At 45.7% G+C, this 19,066-nt stretch overlaps 2 long non-coding RNA genes across 2 annotated transcripts; one reads left to right on the plus strand and one right to left on the minus strand.

Annotated features, from left to right (window-relative positions):
* Window positions 1-5,242: 5,242 nt before the first annotated feature.
* LOC120990344 lies at window positions 5,243-6,930 on the plus strand. The gene is made up of 3 exons (XR_005776407.1): window positions 5,243-5,361; window positions 6,711-6,712; window positions 6,806-6,930. It is a non-coding gene; the product is annotated as an uncharacterized LOC120990344 (long non-coding RNA).
* Window positions 6,931-12,162: 5,232 nt separating this feature from the next.
* On the minus strand, window positions 12,163-18,791 carry LOC120990343. The gene is made up of 3 exons (XR_005776406.1): window positions 18,711-18,791; window positions 18,412-18,488; window positions 12,163-12,173 (listed from the first exon to the last, which is right to left on the minus strand). It is a non-coding gene; the product is annotated as an uncharacterized LOC120990343 (long non-coding RNA).
* Between the last annotated feature and the right edge of the window lie 275 nt (window positions 18,792-19,066).

Consider the following 19,066-nt stretch of genomic DNA (forward strand, 5'->3'; position numbering starts at 1 on the left):
ACATTGCTGGTAGCATGGGCACAACAACGTAACTGTATGTTAAGGTGCATAAATGTAGTCCTCACCAGTTACATTGTGGGGGGTTAATTCTAGCTTTCAGAAACATATTCCCATGTTTAAAGCAAATATAATACATGAGACAAGAAGTAATATTATAGCATGCAGGTGTTGTAGAAAAAAACATCACAAAGTGTTACCTAGTAACAGAAAATGGCGTAAGAATACAACAAAATCCATGTGCTCTCGAAAAGTATGTGGTCTAACAAAACTCCTCTACCATCACTTGTAAAGTGCCAAGAGTTTTTTCAAACACGTTTTAAAATGTGTACATAATAGGCATTACTTTAACACTCACATCTCGAAAGCCATAACTGATTAGATACCACTTTAGAAAAGATAAATATATATAAATCTCTCCGATTCACAGCGCCCATGCTCTGCGTGTGTGTCGCGTTCAGCAGCTGGGCCTGTCTGTTCCTACATTCCAGGACTGTAGACATTACTATCATAAACATTTGTGTACTTGAGTCACTTACTAGTTGGTAAGATTATTTTAAAAGCTTACTGGTTAAACAAAAGCCACTGAAAGCCAGAGGTTTTCAGCCATTAGGTAGCAAACCGTGTGTTCCCTCATTAATGTCATGTGAAAATATTATCCCAGGACTATGTTTTGTAAAACATAAATGTAATGTTGCCATAATTATATAAAGCTATTATAACTGATTTCCAAAGATAGAGCCAGATATGCAGAGTCCCGCTGCGATGCAGTGGTCCCCTGCAAAAGGGTTTCTTTTCTTTTCAATTTTCTTTTTATTAATGTTTAACATTAACATGTGATAAGACAATATACATTGTACAGGCAATTATTACAGAACAATCAATCAAATCTTGAAAATCAATAGATTTTGAGCACAATTTTGCCATCCTGGATTTGATGTCGAGTCTCAACGTCAAAAGGGTTTCCAGGTGCATTTTCAATGTGTATTCTGCAAAAAGGGTTAAAAATATGCTTTGCCATGTTGTATTGTCATGGAAAAATTAGTAAGTAGTTATCAGGTCTTGATTGTCACCAATAGGTGGGACTGTTGTCACCCTCCCCATAGGGAGTGGTTATGCCTCAGTGTAGGGCAGTCTAGCTGATATGGTGAAGCGGGAGGAGTGAAGACAACCCTGGACAGTCAACCAGCCAGAAAGAAAGCTTTAACACCAGCTAAAATCAAGAAGAGTGAAAGAATATATTTGAGGAGCATGCCAGTGTTTACAGGAGGTGTGAGTGGAAGCTCTGTAGAGATAACTTGCCTAGAAATAAGCTTATAGAATCCGTAGCAGACATTGTTCAGGAGATTTAAAAGGATTTTCCAGGACTTTTATAATGATCACCTATCCTCAGGATCTGTGGGGGTCTGACACCCAGGACCCCTGCTGATCAGCTGTTTGAGAAGGCAGCGGCACTCACAATAGCACAGCATACTTCTCTCAGATTAGAAGTGAATGGGGCTGAGCGTGGTACCAAGCACAGTCGCTATACAATGTATGGAGCTGTGCTTGGTAAGCACAGAGAAGGCTGCGGTCGTCATTATTAAATTCTTGGAAAATCCCTCCTTATGGTGCCTGGACATACTTTACAAGCATACTGTAGGAATTGATAAAGATCCACATCCCACTGAGGACATTGTGGAAACATTTATTATTAATATAGCAACCTGTAAAATAGGTGCAGACCTTATTCTGATGCAAGAGTCTGCCCCGTGGTTGCACAGTGAGAATTGTTGCACCTATATGTCTGGATCCTTAGGCTTGAGAGAAAAGTTCAGTCAGGAATATAGCTTCAGAGAAAGACCTAGAATTGTTATCTACTACTGCAGCTGTGTAATCTGTGACCTGTCGAGCATATGCACATTGAGTATGAATTGCCAGTCCATGCATGCTGAGAACTGTGACTAATGCATCTGAACTTTATTCTTCAGTAAAGAACCATTCTGCTGTTGTCCTGGCCTCATTATTTCCTGCACCACCACACTAAACCAACATACAGGTGAAACACGAAAAATTTGAATATTGTGCAAAACTCCATTTATTTCAGTAATGCAAAGTAAAAAGAATTGCATTATTGCAGCTTAAAATTAGAATTTTGTGAAAAGGTTCAATATTCTAGGCTCAAAGTGTCCCACTCTAGTCAGCTAATTAATCCATACCCCCTGAGCAAAGGGTACCTCAAAATTGTAACTTTGGGGTTTCATTAGCTATAAGCCATAATCATCCAAATTATAACAAATAAAGGCTTGAAATATCTCGCTTTGCATGTAATGAGTCTCATCTGTTAGTTTCACCTTTTAAGTTGCATTACTGAAATAAATTGGGTGGGTTGGGGTGGATGTCTGATTAATAACAAACATACATATCTAAATGGCGGGGGGGTTGCACTTGGGCAGCTCAGCCTCTGTTGGTGGTGGACCTTGTACCAGCCCTGGTTCTATCCTTCAACTGCCACTAGCTACAGCAGAAAGGACATGCCCCCTGAGAAAGGATATATCCACTGAGCTGCCAGTTTGAAATAAATCTAGAACAATTGGAGCAATGAATGGGGAGATCTCTGGTTCCATGTTGGGTACAGGGATGGTTGGGATGTACTAGAACATGTATGAATTTCAGTTTTTACATTAATCATGGGATTATCCCTTTAAGTTCTATTCTGCCAGATTCTGCTCCTGCAAGTGCTGTGGAGGCAGAGGTCTCTGTCTTCTCCTGGTTGGATACTATTGCTGTCACTCGGAGCAGAGGATAAGGGCTGCAGAGAGCGGAGGACACTTCACAGTGAAGCACTGCCTCCTGGACATTTGCAGGAGCCAAACATGGCAAAATAAAAGTTCATATTCATACTATTCTTGATAATAAATGTTCCCTAAAAGATGTCTGTAGTGCTCTTCTTGACTCCTACCTAGCGTTGTCATCAGTTTTGAAGTGACAACTGCTGACAGACTCCCATTTAAAATGTCTTGTTTTACCTTATGTAGTTACATTCAAGGCCAACCAACTATGCTTATTTCTATTAAAACCAATGCAACACAGCTCCTTTTTTCTAAGGCTACTTTCACACCTGCGTTAGGTGCGGATCCGTCTGGTATCTGCACAGACGAATCCGCACCTATAATGCAAACGCTTGTATCCGTTCAGAACGGATCAGTTTGCATTATTCTTTTTAAAAAAAGTAAGTCAAAACGGATCCGTCCTGACTTACATTGAAAGTCAATGGGGGACGGATCCGTTTTCAACTGCACCATATTGTGTCAATGTAAACGGATCCGTCCCCTTTGACTTACATTGTAAGTCAGGACGGATCCGTTTGGCTCCGCATCGCCAGGCGGACATCAAAACGCTTCAAGCAGCGTTTTGGTGTCCGCCTTCAGAGCGGAATGGAGGCAAACTGATGCATTCTGAACGGATCCTTATCCATTCAGAATGCATTGGGTCTGAACTGAACCGTTTTTGAGATCCCTGAAACGGATCTCACAAACAGAATTCAAAACGCCAGTGTGAAAGTAGCCTAACCTGTTTTTATTTTCTGATTGCAGATTTATTTATTCTGTTTTCTGAACATGATTATAGGGGGGCGGCCATCTTGACTAAGCGTTAGTTAACAGCATTTAGAGATATGCTTCCCAGCAGCCGCCATAGATACAATAGACTGGACTTCTAGGCTTAGGCATGCTTTGTGACCTGTGAACAGGCCATTGGGCAGGAAAGGGATAGATAAACTATGTTGATCACATATTGTGAATGGTGGATCCTATGTTATTTCTATATAGGTGTTATCTATAACTGTTATCCCGCCTGTGGTGAAAATGAGATGACTGCTGAGAAGTGATCACCACAGAACAGGAAGTATCAGCATACAATGAGGCTTAGTGGCCAGTGTGAAAACCGCAGCATTTTTAGATTACTGACTCCTGACATATTTATACATCATTTCGTCTTTTTTTCTAAACTAAATAACCCTAATTTTGATAATCTTTCTGTATACTGTAGTCCACCCATTCCAGTATCACGGAACAGCGGATGTGAACCCACTGTGCCACTAACTAGCAATACTCCAGAGGGGCATGTCTAAGCAACTACCTGGATTTCACTAGAGCCTCAGATGGTGATTATAGGCTTAACCGTCGGTAGTTGTCAGGGGCTACTCTGGAGCGTAAACCAGTCAGTGACAGCTGGTCCAGGCAGACCAGGAGGTACCTGCTAAGGTACCGACAGTACATCACGTAGTAAACCAGGCAGGGTCGTGACCAGGAGCAACAAGACAGGAACCGGTGGATGATGAAGAGACGTAGTCAGGACGAGCAAAGGGTCAAGGCAGGCGGCACAGGAGCAAGGTCAGACAATCCAGATTGGCAACAGGAGAGGCGATGCAAGCAGGCTGGGATAGGAGGAACGAAGAACGAAGTCAGGAATACGAGTGGTAAGCAAGCTCTTTAGCACAAGATTAGGACCTTGACACAGGCGTCTGGCTAGAGGGTTGAGCTACTAAAGTACCTGCAGGAGAGCCAGGATAGGTTAATGAGATCACCTGACACAACTCAGCCCCACCCAGGGAGTGATGCGTACTGCCCCAACCGAAGCCGTGTAGTGTTCAGGTTGAATGGAAGTTGTGGAGCGAAATCGTCAAAGGTAATACTAACCATACAGGCAGAACCCAAAGCTGCAGCAGAAACAGGGAACCACAGACCACGATCACAGATGAGCACGGTGCCCGGAACCGCGGTGGTAAGCAGAGGGACAGCATCGCACAGAGGATGCTGTTACAGTACCCTCCCCTTACGCCCCCTCTTCTTAAGTCCATGGCGAGACAGAAAGCGCTTGATAAGATCCGGAGCATGAATGTTCTCCTGCGGCTCCCAGGACCTCTCTTCTGGACCAAATCCTTTTCAGTCCACAAGATAATAGGTCTTCTTGCCCCGCTTCTTGACATCCAGGATGTCCTTGACTTCAAAGACCTAGTCAGTATTTTCAGACACTGGAGTAGGAGTAGAAGGAGCCTTTGAGAAACGGTTAAGGACCACTGGTTTAAGCAAAGATACGTGGAAGGCATTGAGAATGCGCAGAGAGGAAGGCAGACGTAACTTGTACGTCACCTCGTTGATCCTCTTCAACACTTCAAAGAGTCCAAGGAATTTAGGAGCAAACTTAAAACTGGGGACTCTTAAGCTGATGTTTTTGGAGGAAAGCCATACCTTCTCCCCAGACAAGAACTGGGGTGGTTTCCTTCTTCTCTTGTCTCCATTGGTCTTCATGCGGATCACCGCTTTTTCGATACAGACCTTGGTGTCACTCCAAATCTTCAAAAAATCTCTAAAGGAAGAGTCTGTAGCTAGTACCCAGGAAGATGCATGAACAGGAAGAGGAGTACGAGGGTGTTGACCATAGACAACAAAGAATGGCGAGGATCTAGTAGACTCACTAGTGTGGTTGTAGGAGAATTCTGCTCAAGGTAGCAGTGATACCCAGTTGTCATGTTGCGTAGAAACAAAATGTCACAGATAGTTCTCCAAAATCTGGTTGACCCGCTCTACTTGTCTGTTGGTTTGGGGGTGATAACCGGAAGAAAAGTCCAGGTCAATTTCTAGCAGATGACAGAGGGCTCTCCAGAGCTTGGATTCTAAACTGGACTCCTCGATCGGAAACAATATGCCCAGGCAAACTATGTAGCCGAAATATAAGTTTTATGAACAGCTTGGAAAGTTCCGCAGCCGAGGGCAATGGCAATGGAACGAAGTGCGCCATCTTGGAGAAGCGGTCCACCACTACCCAAATCACGGTACATTCAGCTGAAGAAGGCAGATCTGTAATAAAGTCCATGGCAATATGTTGCCATGGAACATCAGGAACAGGTAGGGGTAGCAACAGGCCTGGTGGTTTGCTCCTGGAAAAAAAAATTGGAGCACAGATAGCGCAAGCATAAACATAGTCATATAGGTCTTTGAACAATGTGGGCCACCAGTAGTGGCGAGACACTAGTTCTGTGGTCTTGCGGATCCCAGGATGACCAGCCAGTTTGGAGTTGTGCCCCCACGACAGGATACATTTCCTTTTGGCAGCGGGTACAAATGTTCTCCTGGTAGGAATGTCTCTTACCAGGACGGGAGCCACCGTGATGAAGCGAGCAGGATCTATCATGTATTGAGGCTCCTCCTGTTGGTCAGAAAAATCCAAAGATCGGGACAGAGCATCCGCCTTTATATTTTTCTCAGCCGTGCGGAAGTGTAACTCAAAGTTAAAACGGGAGAAGAAAAGTGCCCACCTGGCTTGGCAGGGGTTCAGACGCTGAGCTGTCTGCAGGTACGTGAGATTCTTGTGGTCGCTAAAATTTTTTACCAGATGCTGGGCTCCCTCCAATAGATAACGCCACTCCTCCAAGGCAAGTCTTATGGTCAGAAGCTCCCTGTCCCCTATACAGTAATTCCTCTCGGCGGGAGAGAAGAGCTTGGAGGAGAATCCACAGGTGAACATCTTGCCCCTTGAATTCTTTTGTATTAGGACCGCACCGGCTCCTATGGAGGAGGCGTGCACTTCTAACAAGAATTGTCGGGAGACATCGGGATGTTGCAGGACAGGTGCAGATGCAAAGGATCTTTTTAATTGGATGAAAGCGGCCTCTGCCACAGGAGGCCAGTCTTTGGCATTTACCCCTTTTTTAGTAAGAGCGGATATCGGAGACGTTAGGGAGGAGAAGTTCGGAATAAACTGCCGATAGAAATTGGTGAATTCTAGGAAGTGCTGTATAGCACGCAGACCCTGTGGACGAGGCCAGTTCTTTACCACATTCAGTTTTTCAGGATCCATCTGTAATCCAGCATCTGAGATGATGTATCTGAGAAATGGTACTGTCGTTCTTTCAAAGGTGCATTTCTCGAGTTTGGCATAGAGTCTATTTTCCCTCAAGCGCTGTAAGACTAGCCGTACATGCCTTCGGTGAGTGGTCAAGTCTGGAGAGAAGACCAATATATCATACGGATACACAATCACGCAGGTATAGAGCAGGTCCCGGAAGACATCATTCATTAACTTGCTCTTGGAATACTGCAGGAGAATTGCATAGACCGAAGTGCATGACAAGATACTCATGGGGCCAGATTTATCATTACTCTGACAGCTCACTCCACTTTAACATATGGCTAAAGTCAGTTTTAGCCAAGTCAGATATTTGTAATAAATGTGGTTTGACGGTAGCAGTTTATCCGTCAGTAAGCAGCTTTACAAAAGTCGCACATCTTTACGAAAAAGTCGCACGTTTTTATGAAAAAGTTGCATGTTCTATTAAAAAATCTCATAAGATAAGCATGGTCCTCACTGGAGTGAAATTTAGACTTTTTTGCGACTTTTTATATAGTCCCAATAGTAAATCTGTCTAGAGATTCATTTACATAAGAAAACACGCCCACTTTCAGAAAACTGGCGAGCATAGTGCAGAGCAGAAAAAAGTCGCAAATTTGTGCGCAGTTTTAGCGTTTGGGACTTTTTTTGGGACTTTTTCACTCCATTATTCTGACCTGAGCTAATGATAAATCTGGCCCATAGTGTCCATCACGAGTGTTGAATGCGGTCTTCCACTCATCACCTTTTCGAATGCGGACAAGGTTATATGCACCACGCAGGTCGAGTTTGGTGAAGACTTTAGCTCCCCGGATTCTGTCAAAGAGTTCAGAGATCAGCGGAAGAGGGTATCGGTTTTTAAGCGTGATCTTATTCAGACCTCGATAATCTATACAGGGCCACAAGGATCCATCTTTCTTCTGCACGAAGAAGAACCCGGCCCCGGCTGGTGAAGTGGATTTCCGAATAAACCCCATCTCAAGATTCTCTTTGATGTAGTCAGTCATCGCCTAAGTCTCTAGAAGTGAGAGTAGGTAGACTCAACCACGAGGAGGAGTGGTACCAGGCAGAAGGTCAATCGGACAGTCATAGGGACGATGAGGAGGCAGAGTCTCGGCGTCTTTTTTACTAAAGACGTCCGCGTAATTGGCATATTGCTGCGGAAGTAGTACACCAAAAATATTACTCCACACATATAATATAAATTCATTCTTTATTGTTTTAAAAAGAGAAAAGAATCAATACATAATATAACCAAATACATGCAGTGGTAGTAGTGCAAGACAGTACTGCGACAAGTATAAAATCCACCCTCGTGAGGTCACGCGACCACTCGTCACATGACCCATTGTCATCCACATGAACTCTGCATCCTCATTAGGGGCGCATGCCCGAACAGGTATTCCAAGGAGACCCCTCCTCCCTCTGAAACACACAAGGGGAGAAATACAAGAAAAGAGCACAGCATGCCACATAGCGCTATGAGTCATCTTCCCCCTCGATTAGGGTCGCCATGTACACGGCCGAAAGATGCTGCTAGCGCCATATTGGTTAAGGGCAAAATTGCCCTCTACCCAAAAACTGAGGCAATCTTAACATTAAATACGGGAGGACATAAACATAGAAGAAAATGGATCAAGAGCTCTATTCTATCAGATTCCATATCATGCAGTGTACATAAATAATCCCATTAACCAGAATCTCTCTAACCGGAAGAAAGGCCAGTGACAAGTCACTGGCCTTTCTTCCGGTTAGAGACATTCTGGTTAATGGGATTATTTACAGTTGCGTTCAAAATAATAGCAGTCAGACATCTCTAACCTGATCAATCACTGTTTTTGGTAGAAATGATATTTCTACATGGCAAATAATTTACTAGCAGGTGTAGTAGAGTAATAGATACCCAACAGACCCAACAGTCATGAAATGCATGCTGCTGATTCTCTGTTATTCAATCACTTATTTAAAGGGGCATGTTCAAAATAATAGCAGTGTGGAGTTCAATGAGTGAAGTCATTCATTCTTTGAAAAACAGATGGCAATTATTGCCCTTATTTAAGGAAGGAAGGCAGCAAATGTTGTATATGGTGGTTACAGTGCATTTCTGGCTGAAATTCTGAGAAAAAAACAACAAATCTCTAATTGAGAAGTAAAGGCATGTTGCTCCTAGAGGCTCATTTGCATATGTTAAAACATCATATTTCTCAGTAATGCGGACACATATGAACATGGGACCAACACAGATGTCTTCAGCTGCCAAGCGCCCATGTAACAGGTCAGCCAGTGTCATAGGTACAAATCTGTGACAGATGCCCTTTAAATACTGTCCGACCAACCTGTAAACTTTTTGAATGTTTTAAATTTTGGACAACCCCTTTTACTACATTACATATTTTGAAAACACTAAACCTAGAAGTGAAAGATTAAACTGAACAAAGACTTGCCCCTGCTCTTTGTCAGTCTGCTCTCAAGACATTCTTGTAGAAATCTTGCCAAACACAAGTTTGAATATCTTCCTAATGTTGAGGGGTGAGACCTAACCAAAGGGCCAAGGCTTTGCGTTTCTGGTCTCCTGTTGAAGATAGAGTAGTGGCGGAGGGCTTCTTCTGCAGCCAGTTGCCTTACAGCCGGACACAGGATTGTGAGAATAATGGCTGATCTCTTCAGAATTGTCATATCAGAATCATAGGAGAGGAGGAGATTAAAAGGAGGAATCGCTGAAATCTTTGTATTTTGGTATATTTTCTACCCTTAGGGCTGTTTCACACGAGCGGATGCCGTGCGTGTCATCCGCAGCGTGAATGACAGCCAAGCCCCGCACTGGACAGCAGAGACTGATAACGCTCATTGCCTCTCTGTGATCTTTTAACTACAAAATCACGGTGACAACTTTATCTCACCGTGATTTTGTAGTAAAAAGATCAGAGAGGCACCGAGCGTTATCAGTCTCTGCTGTCCAGTGCGGGGCTTGGCTGTCATTCACGCTGCGGATGACACGCACGGCATCCGCTCGTGTGAAACAGCCCTTAGTGTTCCTTTATTTAAATGACTTGGCCTAACATTGCCTTCCTTTAATATAAAACTGCTGCTTCTTAACTGCTTTTAAAGAAATCTTGTGTCTGAAAGACCAGGGCTCAATATATACATGTAAAAATTATATTCTAATGTACAGTACATAAAATGGTTACTTTAGTAGATAAATCACTATTTTCCAAGCACTGTAGTTGCCTGGCAAAGGGTTTCAAAAAGACCTGCGCGCACCTCCCTTAAGTATTTGGAACCAGAAGAGTCCAAGAAAATGCTTGAAATTATTAATATGTACTGCTGGTTTTATGACAGCCGAATTACTAGAATTTCATTCAGCTGTACGTATAAATGTTAACACAGCAATATTACCTGGAATGCAATTTAGAGATCTGACTGTGAGGGTTGTTTCATGTGAACTACCAATTTTGCAGAAAATATATTCCTAGTGGTGATGGTCCTGTGTAGCTAATTCTTCTTTCAATTTTGTTTTATGAAGTGGGAAAAGAGGCTGAGCAGAAAATACCTTGGGGCCTCGTGAACGAGCTGAAAAGGTCTGCCCAAAGCACTACAGAAGTTGGAAGTGAGAAGTGCAGCCTGAATGGCCAGCCGGCATATAAAATGATGTGAACCTGTGACGCCTAGAAATGGAAAAATTATTTACTTGTTCTGTCCCTTGGTATAAAAAAAAAATATACAGATTGCGGCAATTCCCTGCAGGAACGCTAAATACACAGCACCATCGATATCCATGGTAAAGGGGGTTGTGGTTCCATAGACGATGGCATGAGCACACCCACGCGCGGTTAAATCCGTAGTAATGGTAAACGAATGCAGCTGTGGCGCTGACCATTGTATTATTTTTGCACAGTATGACACCTACACAGGAATGTTACTATGACAATAATGTAATATTATGCACTCAATTTATAGGAAATGTAACAAAATAGCATATACGCTGCATTTATACAAGGCAGTCACGTTAGGGTTAATTAACCTATTAAAGGGGTTATCCCGTGATTGATGTAAAAAATGAAAATCGGACATCATATAGTACATGACAATCTCTTTCTAGCAAAGCTAGAACCAGCCCTGTACCTGGACCCAAAGATCTCCCCATTTATTGCTCCAATTGCGTTGCTAGATTCTGTTCAGGCTGGCAGCTCAGGGAGCGTGTCCTTTCTCATGGGGAGTGTCCTTTCCGCTGCAGCTCTCTACCTATCACAGGTCAGGAAGCGCGTCCTTTCTCAGCAGGCGTTTCACTGTAACAGTAGACATGGCTGGTGGCAGTTGAAGGATGGAACTGAGCATGTGCGACCACCTCAGTAGGAGGACGTGTACAGTACTATACAGGTTAAACATCAGGGAGATGCCAATATAATGAAGTAAAAAGAACTGGAGCAGAAACAGAAAAAATATAAAAATAACTACTTTTTCATGCTGAATTATAGTAAAATAACCTTTAATATTAGCATAACCTCTTTAAGGATACATTATTTTTTTATTTTTATCTCCGCCTGCCAAGAGCCATCATTTTTTATTGTATGATTGCATTTTTCTGCAGGACCAGTAATATTATTTTAATTGAACCATCTTGGAGTACATATAACATGCTGGAACACTTCTTTCGAGAGGGGCAATAGTAAAAAAAGAAAGGGCAAAACTGCAATTTAATTTTTTCGCTGTTTACTGTGCAATATAAATTACGTAGACCTGAGGCTTCATGCACACGACTGTGTCCGTTTTGCAGTCTGCAAACCACAGATCCGCAAAATACAAACGAAGTCTGTAGAGATGAGCGAATCGAAGTTGACGAAGTGGAACTTGTTACGAATTTCAGGAAAAATTTGATTCGCACCGAATGTGAATTTCCTCGCGCTTCGTAGTAACGAATCGCATTTTTCCTAAAATGGCTGCTGCAGGACATGGAGAAAGGACATGGAGAAAGGAAGTCTGGGAAGGCGGGATCACCCATACTGACATACATGCAGGCAATCAGCAGCCAGCTCTGTGATGTCACAGCCCTATAAATAGCGCAGCCATCTTAGATTCCTCCATTCACCAGCGTACTTGGTGCAGGGAGAGACGTGTCTGCAGGCGCTAGGGACAGTGATAGAAAAAACATCATTGTGCTAAAAAAAACAAAAACGATTTACAAGTGCAGGGAAAGATTATTCAGGGTGTAGGGAAAGGATAGGGAGGAATCATTCCACAGCATTTATGTAGAACAAGGTTCAGTAGGGGAGGCGACAGTCTGGGTAATAGGAACAATCCGATTACACCTTGCTGCACTGACTGGGGATCCAAATTGCCATTATACAGCTCTGTAATTCCAGCAAACCGTTCTTGTTATTGGGGTGCAAGTGCTGTTTGATACAGCCATTAACAGGGGCTATTACAAGGAAATATTTGTATGTCTTATTTGCCCTTGTGCGGTGCACTTATCTGTAGTAAAGGCTTTTGTGGGGTGTTTTAGCGGAAAAAGAAAAAAGATATTTGCCTCTCAGCGGTGTAGTTTTTTCTTGTAAAGCCTTTTGTGACGTATATTAGAGCAAAAAGAAAAAATACATTTGCCGCTCTGCGGTGTACTTATATGTAGTAAAGGCTTTTGTGAAGTGTTTTAGCGGAAAAAGAAAAAATACATTTGCCGCTCTAACAGTATGTCAGGCAGAGAAGTGCCAGGCCCTGCACAGGAGAGTGGCAGAGGACTAAATGTTTCTGGCGCAGGCAGAGGTCGCAGCAGAGTAAGGGGCCTTGGCAGCAGGGGTCACGTCGAGAGGCCTGAGCTCCCATTCTCAGCTAGCGGTCGTGTCGTGACCATCAACCCAGCGGTTTGAGTGGTTGACTTGATTTTTGACTTCGTCACAAGTGACATCAGACACCCCCAGCCAAGAGTCAGTGGGTTCGTCAGACACAACCCTTAGTTGGCATGGCCCTGGAGCAGGCCCTGCGCCCCCTCACCTGTCCTCAACCTGCCTCTGTCCTTTTCGGTTACCAGAGCCACAGAAGTATTGTATGCTGTGGGCTGAGCTCCACTATACAGCGAGGACGAGGCACTAGAGGACATTCAGCAGCTACTGCCCAGCAGAGATCTGGAGGAGACATCCGCCGCTTCCTTCGCTAGGCGGGAAAGTAGTAATGAGGAGAGTGGCGTGGGAGCTGGTGTTGCGAACGGTCAGGCTCCTGACCCAGAGACGGTTGAGGAGGACATCAGTGACGTGCAGACAATACTTGATGATGATGTAGTAGCTGATCGCACTTGGGAGCCAGTTGATAAAGGAGCTTTATCATCGGGAGAAGAGAGTGGCAGCTTGCCCGTGAGGCAGCGGCGGAGCCAGCAAGTCGCTAGCGTAGCTGGGAGTCATCAGGGTGGCAGCAGTGGGAGGTCGAGAGCCAAACGTGCCAGGGGTAGACCACCCGCTTCGCTGGAGCCTACCTGCTTGGGAAGAACCGGTGCAGGGGTTCACAGAGGCAGCGGCGGTAGCATTCAGTCAGTGCATAGTGTTGGTGGTAAAATCATCTACTCGGCGGTGTGGCAGTTATTTCTTAAGCCGCTGGAGGAGGTGAACGTGGCCATATTTAGAATCTGTGGGCAGAAGGTGAAGCGTGGCCAGGGTGCCAATGTTGGCACTACGGCCCTGCGTCAACATATGCAGCGTCGCCATACAGTGGCCTGGGAGAACCGTGGCTCCGATGTGGTGGTCCAGCCTGCTGCAGCAACTGCTGCATCACCCAGTGGCACGCACCTGGTTTCAGGCAGTCAAGGCTCCACCACCTCAGCAGAAGGGAGCTGTCTGCATTCCCATCATCTGCTGTTCCAGATGCTCCTGCTCCTCCTCCTCGTCACTCATTCTGTCAGCAATCGATCACAGACGCGATTGCCAAGAGACAACAGTATGCGTGCACTCATCCAATGGCGCAAAAGCTGAATGTGCTCCTGTCCAAGTTGCTGGTGCTGCAGTCCCTCCATTTTCAAGTGGTGGACTCTGCACCTTTCAGAGAACTGATGGCTTGTGCCAAGCCGAGGTGGAGAGTCCCAAGCCGTCATTTCTTTGCCAAAAAGGCAGTACCAGCCCTGCACAAATATGTAGAACAGAAGGTGGGCCAGTCCTTGAGCCTGTCGGTGTCTTCCAAAGTGCACGGCAGTGCCGACGTGTGGAGCTGTAACTATGGTCAGGGACAGTACATGTTCTTTACGGCCCACTGGGTGAATGTGGTTTCTGCACAGCCACACCAGCAACTTGGCCAGGTGATGCCGCTTCCGCCTCCACGTTGCCACGCCATTGGTCCAGCGACAATGTCCACCTCTGCCTCCTTATCCTCCACTGCAGGGACAATTCACAGTACCCCTCCAGCATACCACATGTGCAGGGCACGGCGGTGTCACGCTGCTCTGCGCCTCATTTGCCTTGGCGAACGGAGTCACACAGAGGAGGAACTGCTCCGTGTCCTTCAGCAAGAACTCGAATCCTCGCTTTCTCCACGACAACTGAAAATTGGAACCATGGTGACCGACAACGGGAAGAACATTGTGTCGGCGCTGCGTCAAGGAGGGCTGAGCCATGCACCCTGCATGGCACACGTGTTCAATCTGGTTGTCAAGTGTTTATTGAAGTCTTCCACCCATCTACAAGACATCATAAAAATGGCCAGGTAACTTTGGATGCATTTCCGCCACTCGTACACCGCGAAGCACACCCTCCTTGAGCTGCAGTAGCAGAATGGCATTACCCAAAATGTGGGGACTGAAATGGAGGAGGAAGAGGACATTGGAGCAAAAGCAATGTGTAGCGAAATGGGTGGTTTTTCTACACAGATGACAGGAGAGGAGGAGCAGCCGGAGGAGCAAGAGGGAGATGAGGAGGACGAGGCAGATGACCCAGGCACACCGTGGCAGTATGCAGTGGAGATGGAGGCAGGGAGTCCCTCCGAGTCACTTGCGCAAATGGCCCACTGCATGCTCACTTGCTTTGGTAGTGATAGTCGAATTGTCACCATTCGGCAGAGGGATGACTTCTGGCTCTCCACCTTGTTGGACCCTCGCTACCAGTCCAAAGTGGGGGCCTTTTTTACACCCGCTGAGAGGGAGGACAAACTGAACTACTATAGAGACATTCTTTGCAGTAGTTGGCCGCTGCCTATCTGCGCCATCGTCCATCCTCTCGCAGGTCTGACCGGGGTGGCCCTCTGCGCTCACGTTCCACTGACATGGCTGCTGGGGAGGGGTGGGGTGGCAGGAGCAGTACCAGCTCCATCAGTCTAGAGTCGCTGATGAGCAGCTTTCTTCACCCGCATAGTGAAGAAACTACTCACCAGCAGCAGCATCTAGACCTGGACCAGTACCTGAACCAGCAGGTGGTGGCGTACTTGGACAGCACTCTGCCAACCCACATTGAAGATCCGCTGGACTACTGGACAGCCAAACTGGATTTTTGGCCGCAACTGGCTGAGTTTACCCTGGAAAAGCGGTCCTGCCCGGCCAGTAGTGTGGCATAAGAGCGGGTGTTTAGTGCAGCAGGGGACATAGTTACCCCAAGAAGAACTCGCCTGTCCACCCAAAATATGGAGAGACTGACCTTTGTAAAGATGAATCAGCTAGGATTTCCACCCACCAATTCCTGATGCATTAGACTAGATCATCCATGGTGCCACACCAACACTTTGACAAAAGAGACCAGTTTCTTCTGGCTTCCTGCCTCAGCTAAGTTTAATTTTCGGCCCTTGGAATTGGTTCAGGCTGACAATGTGGCCCCCAACCAGAAATGGTTGTGCACCCCTGCCCTAAGCCCACAGCCAAGTCAACACAGGAGTGGTTTGGGGACAACTCTGTGAATGTTCTTGAGTGGCCCAGCCAGAGCTCTGACTTGAACCCAATCGAACATCTCTGGAGAGACCTGAAAATGGCTGTAAACCGACCGTCCCCATCCAATCTACCAGAGCTTGAGAGGATCTGCAGTGAAGAATGGCAGAAAATCCCTAAATCCTTTTGTACAAACCTTGTGGCATCATACCCAAGAAGACTGGAGGCTGTAATCGCTGCCAAAGGGGCTTCAACTAAGTTCTGGGTAAAAGGGTATGAATACTTATGTCAATGTCAAAATCTGATTTTAGTTTTTCCTTATTAATTTGTAAACATTTCTAAAATTCTTTTTTAGGTTTCTTATTATGGGGTACTGAGTGCAGAATGATGGGGAAAAACTTGTATTTTTTATTTTATTTTAGCACAAGGCCGCAACATAACAAAACATGACAATTAAGACTTTCCGAATGCATTATATGTGTATGTACATATATATGTCAATAGAGAGTGAGATACCACTATACAACTGGTATATCTGAGTCATTTATGATGTCTAAAAAGACGGGGGTTGTGCCGTTGGGACTGTCCGGCATTAAAAGGGAAAATAGCAATGTGATAAAATAACATTACCCAATGTTACTAAATTCCCCCACCGCTCCCGGGTTGACACTCAGGTGGCCTTTGTCTACTTAGCTGCAGCGCTGATGTGACGTATGTCCATGTGACTGCTGGGATCGGCAAACATCGGCACTCCTGGTGAAACAACCCCCAGTATGTACACATGCTTGGCTGTCCTCGGAACTTCCATCAAAGCGAATGGAGACTTCTGGGAGCATCAAAAGATCAATCATTTCAATACTTTGATACCTGGTTCGGTTCGATACTGACATTGTCAGCATTTCCATACATGCAATAGTGCAGCTTAGTAGCAGTACCGAATAGAGAACTCGGCGGGCGCCAAACGCGGTGCATGTCATGTTCTCATCAGCGGATCCAGGTCTGTGGCAGTGGAGCAGAAGAAAGTGCAGTGAGCTGCTGGACGGATGGAGAAACCCTCACATGGCCCAAGACGTCGACTTGTAGGTGGCCTCCTCCGTGGGCTCATAAACAGTCTCAGAGCGGCTGACTGGTGTCTTGGGAGGCAAGGCAGCTAAAATAATAATAATAATCTTTATTTATATAGCACCGACATATTCCGCAGCGCTTTACAGTTCAGGGGTTCATGTACAAACAGTCATAAATAACATAGCAGCAGACGAGTCAATGAATGCGGGCCCTGCTCGGCTAGACCCCGCGCCCCAGGGGGAACCCTTGTCTATGTGTGTGTGACCTGTGCCGCAATATGGTGCTATTGCAGGTTATAGGGGTGGCTGGGACGGTGGGGTCTGACATTTTGCTCAGATCTGCCCTGCACATAGACTTATGCGGCTCCGGATGTTCAGAGACCACAAGTGTCAGGACGTGCTGCCCCCTCTAGTTCTGGCAGCACAGGAGCTTGGTTCTGCACATTAGAGGTGGGGTGGTCTTCATGCGGTCCAACGTCGCCATTCATCTAATTAGCAGCTACATTCTGTATGATCTGCTCTATGACGTGACTTGGAGGTAGAGATGACATACGCTAGGTCTAGATGATGGGGAGGAGATACCGAGACACCTGCGACCCCGGATCAGACAGTCCAATATGGGACGGTCATCAGAAATCTGCCTGTGACTTACTAGGGGACAATACCCATGCCTTATCTGTTGGACTGCTGAATCCAAAAGTTTTTTTTTATGTCATCTTATCAAATGGAGTTGGTGCAACTAAATGTCTTAGTATAAAAAACACCCTATACTGACCTGCATCATCGATGTCCGGTATGGGATGTGTGTGTAGGTCATGGATCTTCACTATAAGGGGCGGATTGGGAATATAGAGTGGCCCTGGAAAAAAAACTAAAATTGGCCCTATGTTGTGGGCTGGTCCAGATTGAGAGAAGGTGGGGCCAACATGAGTAGGCGGAGCCAGAAATACCATAGAGGGAGCGGTATATCATGCTGCAATTTTTTTTATTTAGCTCACTGCAGCACGATATACTGCTGCAGAACCAAAAACCTCTGTAGGAGCTGCCCCTCTGTGGTGGCCAGTGCCCACTGCCGAGTCCTCCTCCATGAAGAGTTATAGCATTGGTTGCTATGACGCCGTGCGCTTTGTGCCACCTCCGCAGTACAGTAATACACTTGTATAATCTATACGAGTGTATTACTGTACAGCAGCGGCGGCACGAAGCGCACGGCGTCATAGCAACCAATGATGCCACGCGCTCCTGCCTAAGCAGGATGCCGGTCCGATATCTCAGGGACCGTGTTCCACGGACGTGTGAGTTCAGCCTAAGGTGGACTTTATATTATTTTTATTTTTTTTATTTCGCATGCCATTGAATTGGTATTGAGTATTATCATACTTTGGTCTAGAAATCGAACAGAAAAATTCTGTTATGGTGACAACTCTAGCTGGGAGTTGTAGTCTCACAACTGCAGGAATGCTGGGGGTTGCTGACTCCTGCATTACCTTTCTAGAAGAATCCCATTATAGTAGGCTGAGAAGAACATGCACAACAGGCGCAGCTCGAGTGCAGAATTTCGTGTGTATTTGAATCGATATTCTAGTAATACCGCGGCCTGATGTTCGAGTTTGAGAACCTGAGGCCGAGCACATTCCTGCCTCCATAATAACCCACAACAGACCGGAGCTGCCGCACTGTTCCCTCTGGTGGGAAATCGTGGAACAAATTCTGAAGATGAAATCATCAGAAAACTATGTGAGAGCAGAGAAACGTACATCATCCGAAAACAGACAGCGAAATGACTATGGTTATTGGGAGGAACTGTGGAATTCAGAGATCTGGGACACCCCCATGCAAAGTCAGCCAGTCCTGCCCAAATCCTTGGGTTCGGATAATCTTAACATGTACGGGTCCCTCACGGGAATCTGTCACCAGGCACAAGGTAGGGTTAGCCCAGCTGAATGTAATGACACCTTTCACTTATTGATCCGTTGCTTCATTCTGGAGAAACTAAATAAGCAGCTAAGTGCACCGAGGATGGACCCAGTCCCTTAGGCCCCTTTCACACGGGCGAGTATTCCGCGCGCATGCGATGCGTGAGTTGAACGCATTGCAACCGCACTGAATACCGACCCATTCATTTCTAAGGGGCTGTTCACATGAGCGGTGATTTTCACGCATCACTTGTGCGTTGCGTGAAAATCGCAGCATGCTCTATATTCTGCGTTTTTAACGCAACGCAGGCCGCATAGAAGTGAATGGGGTTGCGTGAAAATCGCAAGCATCCGCAAGCAAGTGCGGATGCAGTGCGATTTTCACGCATGGTTGC

The sequence above is a fragment of the Bufo bufo genome, chromosome 2 (assembly GCF_905171765.1).
Source record: "Bufo bufo chromosome 2, aBufBuf1.1, whole genome shotgun sequence".
Taxonomy (NCBI): Eukaryota; Metazoa; Chordata; class Amphibia; order Anura; family Bufonidae; genus Bufo; species Bufo bufo.